Raw genomic sequence first — 6,000 nt, 5'->3', positions numbered from 1 at the left:
CTGCAGTCCTGCCCTCCAGGAGCTTGTGCCCAGCCGCACAGACAATCAAGGGCTCTGAGAGGAGGTCCATCCACAGTGAGACCTGAATAACGATTAAAAGCTAGCCAGATGAAGGGGGAAAGTAGGAACGGTGTTCCAGGCAGCATGAGTGGCATGCACAAAGGCATGAGAGCAAAGACAAGTCTGGAGCAATTTGAGGGCAAGGGAGCGAGCACGAGGGCTGGGCGGGATGGGTTATAAAGAGCAAGCGTCTTTGGGTTTCATCTGAGGGCAGAGGGTGCTGCTGGAGTGGTGAGTCTGGAACCAACCTGAGAGCAAGGAAAGGTGGCTCTGGGTGTCTGAGGGAGGAGGGGTGTGGGGGGCAGAGAGAGCAGGGAGTCAGGGTACTAGCTGGAGCTGCAGCAGTAATCCTGGCAGATGGTGACAGTGGCTGGAACCCAAGTAGAGGGGGATGGAGAAAAGGGGAAATTCAGATAGGAGGGAGAGCTGTGCACAGGAGTCCTGTCCCCTTTCCCCTCCCCCAAAGCCCCTTTCCTTCACCCAGCCCTTCCACCTTCTTCACCCCCACCTCCTCTCAGCTCTCATCCTGCATGTCCTCTTCCCCTTCCTTCCTCTCCTGTCTCCTTTCATCTTTTATTAAAAAAATAGCTTTATTAAGATATAATTCAGATGCTATAAAATTCACCCTTTTAAAGTGCACAGCTCAGTGGGTTTTAGTATATCCACAAAGTTGTACAACCATCACCACTCCCTTATTCCAGAAGATTTTCATTACTCCTAAAAGAAACTCTGTACCCACTTAGCAGTTACTCCCTATCTCCCTCCTTCAACCCCTGGTAACCACTCTTCTACTCTGTGACTCTATGGATTTGTTCTGGATATTTCATGTAAACGGAATCTTTTAGTCTGCTCAGGCTACAAAAACAAAATACCAGACTGGGGGGCTTAAATAACAGAAATTTTTCTCACAGTTCTGGAACCTGGAAGTCCTAGATCAGGATGCTGGCATGATCGGGGTCTGGTGAGAGCCCCCTTTCTGGCTTGCAGACTCTACCTTCTTGTGTCCTCACATGACAGGAATAGGCAGGGAGAGATAGAAGAGAAGTCTCTCTCCAATATCTCCTCTTACAGAGACTTTATTTCTTTATATGGCTGAATAATATTCTATTGTACACATAGAACACATTTTATTTACCCTTCATCAGTCCATAGACATCTAGGTTGTTTCCACTTTGGGGCTATGCTGCTATGAACAATAATGTACAAGATTTTGTGTGCATGTTTCACTTCTCCTGGGTTAGAACCCTAGAAGTGGCATGGTTGGATTATATGGTAACTCTATGTTAATGCCTTCATTTCTTCCCTTGTTCATTCATTGACTCAGATAACATTGGGGCAAACATCTATGAATTCCTTCCATGTTACTGTGGACTAGATGCTCCTTTTGTGGGTAGAATGGTGGCAGGCTATGCCAAGTTTTCCTGGAAGAGGAAGATGGAGTGGCCTGACCAGGTGGTGGTGCTAGGGATAAAGCATCAGACTGGGACGCAGAGGACCCAGGTTCGAAGCCCCGAGGTTGCTGGCTTGGGCGTGGACTCATCCAGCTTGAGTGAGGGGGTTGCTGGCTTGAGCGTGGGATCATAGACATGATCCCATGGTCGCTGGCTTGAGCAAGGGGTCACCAGGCAGCTTGAGCACCGCAGTCAAGGCACATATGAGAAGGCAATCAATGAACTAAGGTGCCGTAATGAAGAACTGATGCTTCTCGTCTCTCTCCCTTCCTGCCTCTCTGTCCCTATCTGGCCCTCTCTCTGTCTCTGTCACACATACACACACAAAAAGAGAAAGATGGGGTGAAGAAAGGCCTGCTCTGCTCACCATTCCTCCAAACCCTTAGTTACTGCCAAGACCAGCTATATAATTTGCAGAGTCTGGTGCAAAATGAAAACCTGGGCCCCTTGTTCAAAAATGATTAAGAATTTTAAGGCAGGGAGGTTCTAGGCAATCCAAAGTACCCAGCTATCTACATTCTATGGGCCTGCAAGAGGCCCCTCGAAGTGGGGAGACCCACCTGTCTGGGATTTGCAGTCCTGAGACACCAACTTGGGGCCCCAAAGGACTCGGGTCTGGAGGTTGGGAACTGAACGTAAGTCTCAACCAGAGGTCTTGAAGCCTGAGAGATCCTTGATGTTCTGACTCTGCTGCCTCTCAACCCCTGCCCCACATAGCTTCAGAGAGGATAATCAAGGGTTTCTGCAATGACCATGGGGGGGGGGGGTGTCCGTGTGAAGTACATCAATGACATCATCAGAGAGACCTTAAGAAGCTTATCATAGGCCTGACCTGTGGTGGCGCAGTGGGATAAAGCATAGACTCGGAACACTGAGGTTGCCGGTTTGAAACCCCAGCCTTACTTGGTCAAGGCACATATGGGAGTTGATGCTTCCTGCTCCTCCCCCTTCTCTCTCTCTCTCCTTCTTTCCCTCTCTCTCCTCTCTGAAAATTGAATAAAGGTCTTTTAAAAAAAAAAAAAAAAAAGAAGCTTATCATAGCCCAAACTGATTCCCGTTGTAACACACCGTACTAAAGAAGTGGTACACGGTTTTTAAGGACCACATTTCTCTGGAGGGCTATGAAATCCACAATGGGCTGAACTGGGAGCTTTATTACCAATAAAGCCGAATTCCTTCCCTCTGCCCTGCCGTCCCCTACCACTTTCACCTCACACACTGGTATGGATGCTTGTTTTCCAAAAAGTCATGTTAATAAAAACTTAGAAGCAAAAAAAAAAAAAAAAAAAAAAAAAAAAAAAAGAAATCTTAAGCGGGGACGGCAGGGAACTCAATCAAGCCCAGTACCCTTCTAAGTGCAGGCTGTCTTTAAATGAAGAGAGCACCGTTTGATTCTCTGCAGGCTGCCTCTGAGGCTCCCAGTGAGCGTGTGTGAAAGCAGCTGGTAAGCTGTAAATTGCTGTGAATACCACGTGACGGCCTTCTGATCGTGAAACAGAGTTAAGCTGATCACATTCAAAAGACACAAAGCTATTCAGCCTGATGGAAGTAGTTTAAAATTTTTAAGCTTTGATATTTAAATTCCACATCTCAAAAATAGCTAATTTTGTGTTAAAATGGCTTTATTTAATAGAGCAGAAGCTACTTAGTATCTCAGAAATAGTTTTACATGTTTAGTCTTTGAGATTTAAACTCAGTATCTCAAAAATGACAAATTTTTGTTTTGAACTGATTTATTATATTGGTTTATAATATTATAGAAGTTTCAGGTGTGCCACATTATAAATTTTTTTTAATTATTTTTTTATTTATTCATTTCAGAGAAGAAAGAGAGAGAGAGAAAGAAAGTGGGGAGGAGCAGGAAGCATCAACTCCCATTAGTGTCTTGACCAGGCAAGCCCAGGGTTTCAAACTGGCGACCTCAGCATTCCAGGTCAAGGCTTTATCCACTGCGCCACCACAGGTCAGGCACATTATAAATTTGACACCTGTATATACTACATCCTGCTCACCACCAAAACCCTAGCTTCCACCTGCTGCCATACAAAGGAACCCTTTGCCTGTTTTGCCCTCCCTCCACCTCCTTTCCCCTCTTGTAACCACGCATCTGTTGTCTGCCTCTCCTGTTTTGTTTTTGTTTTATATTGTACATATGAATGAAATCACGATTATTTGTCTTAGTCTCATTTACTTCACTTAATATTATACCCTCAAGGTGCATCGAAAATGTACAGGATTTCACATTTTTCCACTGCGCCACCGCCTGGTCACAGGATTTCACATTTTTGATGGCTGAAGACTTCACTTAATATAGTATATTCCATTTGTTCTTTATCCACTCATCTATCCTCCGTGCTTCCACCTCTTGGCTATTGTAAATGCACGGGAGTGCAGATCTCGTTTCAAATTAGTGTTTTCGAATTCCTCAGTAAATACCCAGAACTGGACTTGCTGAATCATATGGTAGTTCTAATCGTTAATTTTTTGATAATGTCCATATTGGTTTCCACTGTGGCTGAACCAATTCACATTTCCACCAACAGTGTAGGACGGTTCCCAGCTGATTGATTACTTTTAAGAAAGCAGGAATAGTTAACATTTTTAAGTTTTCATATTTAAACTATCTCAAAAATAATTAATCTTGTGTAGAACTGATTAATAGAGTGGGAGCTATTTAGTCCCATGGAAATAGTTAAAACTGTTGAGGCTTTGATATTTATGGTAAACTCAGTATCCCCAAAGTGATTTTTTTGTTGAGTGCTTACATTTAAGAGAACTGGAGTCCTTGAGTCCGACAGAAGTAGTTAAACCTGTAAATTCCAACGGCGAAACCACCCGTCTCGGCACTGGGCTGATCTCCCCAACCCCAACGCAAATCTGCGAGGCGGGAATTCGATACACCACGTGACCACGCGGCGCAGTAGGCCTTCCGCGCAGACGTCGTCGAGCGGTCGGCAGCTCCCGGGTTCAGATCCGCCTCTAGGGGCGGAGCCTCCTGCGGCGCCTGCGCCTTAAAGGGCTCGGGCGCGCGCCGCGCTGGGGCGGGGAGATGCGGAACTGTGGCGCGGAGGCCGGAAGGAAGCAGGCGGGGGGCGGGGCAGGCGAGGGAAGCCCGCCGGCTCTCAGGACTGCCGTCGCGGCCTGATGACGTCGCACAATGGCCGGCCCCCGCGGGTAGTGGAGCCCGTTTGTTCCGCCCGCGTCGCGCCTTAAGCCGGAGCCTGTAAAGAGCGGAAGGGCCGAGGGACGTCTTCCCCGTGCCGCCCCGACCACAGCGGAACCGTGGCCCCCTCCCCGTCCTCGAGCTGAGGTAGGCGGCGGAGCAGCTGGGCTGGCTGGGAGGAGGCCGAGGCGGCCAGGCGGGGAGCGTGGTGGTGGCGCGGAGTCCAGGCCCGGCAGTCCGCCGTCGCCGCCTCCGTGCAGCGCTCCGGGTTGCCCTGCACCCCCGCTGAAGCGTGGCTCTTGAACCCCGGGGAGAGGACGCTGAGACAGGCACGTTCCGTCGGCGGCGAGCTGACCCTGGAACCGCTCAACCCGAGCTCGCCGCGGCTGCCTCCGCGCCCCGCGGTGGAGTTGATTCTTCTAAAGCTGTCATTCCTCTTCCGGGACATTCGCGTGGCACATGTTTGCCGTCCTCAAATGTAGGGAGGGAGACATGCAAGTTCGCTCTCTGGAGGCAGCCGTGGGGACTTGAGGATGGGCTCTTCGGAAGTTTGAGCTCCCTGGTGCCTCCTGGAACTTGCTCTCTCAGTTTCCCAGTGTGCACTGGTTGGACATATTGGCTGTGCCCCGAGACGCACACCACTCTTAGGAATATGTAACTTTCTTGCCCCTCTGGTTAGGAGCCTAAAGAATGCTGGAAGAACCTACTTAGAGACTTCCAGTCTTGCTCCTGCTAAAACTTCAGTTTTCCTAAATACTTTGATAGCCGAGTTTGTTGGGTAGAGTGGTTCATCATCATTTTAAATACCAGCAAACTCAAATGCCAGAGGTCAGTCTTCAGAGCCATTTGGGGAAAATGGAAAAGGGCGTTTGACAATGTGAAGTACTGTTGATGAGCATAACAAGGGCTGTCGTCATTTCTTTGAGACTCACTTCCATCATATATCCTGTGGATTGGCCCTTGCTGGGAGCAGAGGTTGGGATTCTCAGGGTAAGCCTGGACCCGGGCTGATTCTCACTTCCAAGTCCTGTGAAGAGAGTCTTTGCCTGATAATTTTACAGTCTGAGACATGTGGAGCACAGCCAGGTCTGGAAACAAATTAAATATGTCCCTAAGGCTGGAACTCCTCTCCAGTTTTGGGTGGGAAATGCTCAAATTTTGTAATAAAATTTTGTGGTATCGTTACAGAGAACAGACAGGTAAGTTGTGGCTTTTATTGTTTAAAATTTTTCTTTGTCTGCTTTGTTTTGTTTTTTTACTTTTTTTAACAGCTACAGGTCATCTCCAGGTGAGTGCTTACTCCCTTAGCTTTTTGGTGGTCAAACT

The 6,000-nt window shown here is 48.0% G+C and overlaps 1 protein-coding gene across 4 annotated transcripts in view; it reads left to right on the top strand.

The window, feature by feature from the left end:
- The first annotated feature begins 4,634 nt into the window (after window positions 1-4,634).
- ZC3H18 (zinc finger CCCH-type containing 18) overlaps window positions 4,635-6,000 on the top strand; it is a 78,266-nt gene continuing 76,900 nt past the window's right edge. For 2 of the 4 annotated variants that reach the window (XM_066349252.1, XM_066349251.1), the window contains exon 1: window positions 4,635-4,821. The gene's annotated coding sequence lies outside the window, so the exon portion shown is untranslated. The remainder of the gene's footprint in view (window positions 4,822-6,000) is intronic. The other 2 variants (XM_066349255.1, XM_066349253.1) reach the window with 1 other exon arrangement.

This window comes from Saccopteryx leptura, chromosome 9, assembly GCF_036850995.1.
Source record: "Saccopteryx leptura isolate mSacLep1 chromosome 9, mSacLep1_pri_phased_curated, whole genome shotgun sequence".
Taxonomy (NCBI): Eukaryota; Metazoa; Chordata; class Mammalia; order Chiroptera; family Emballonuridae; genus Saccopteryx; species Saccopteryx leptura.
Note: the sequence above shows the minus strand (reverse complement) of the source record. Positions and strands in the feature narration are given on the sequence as shown.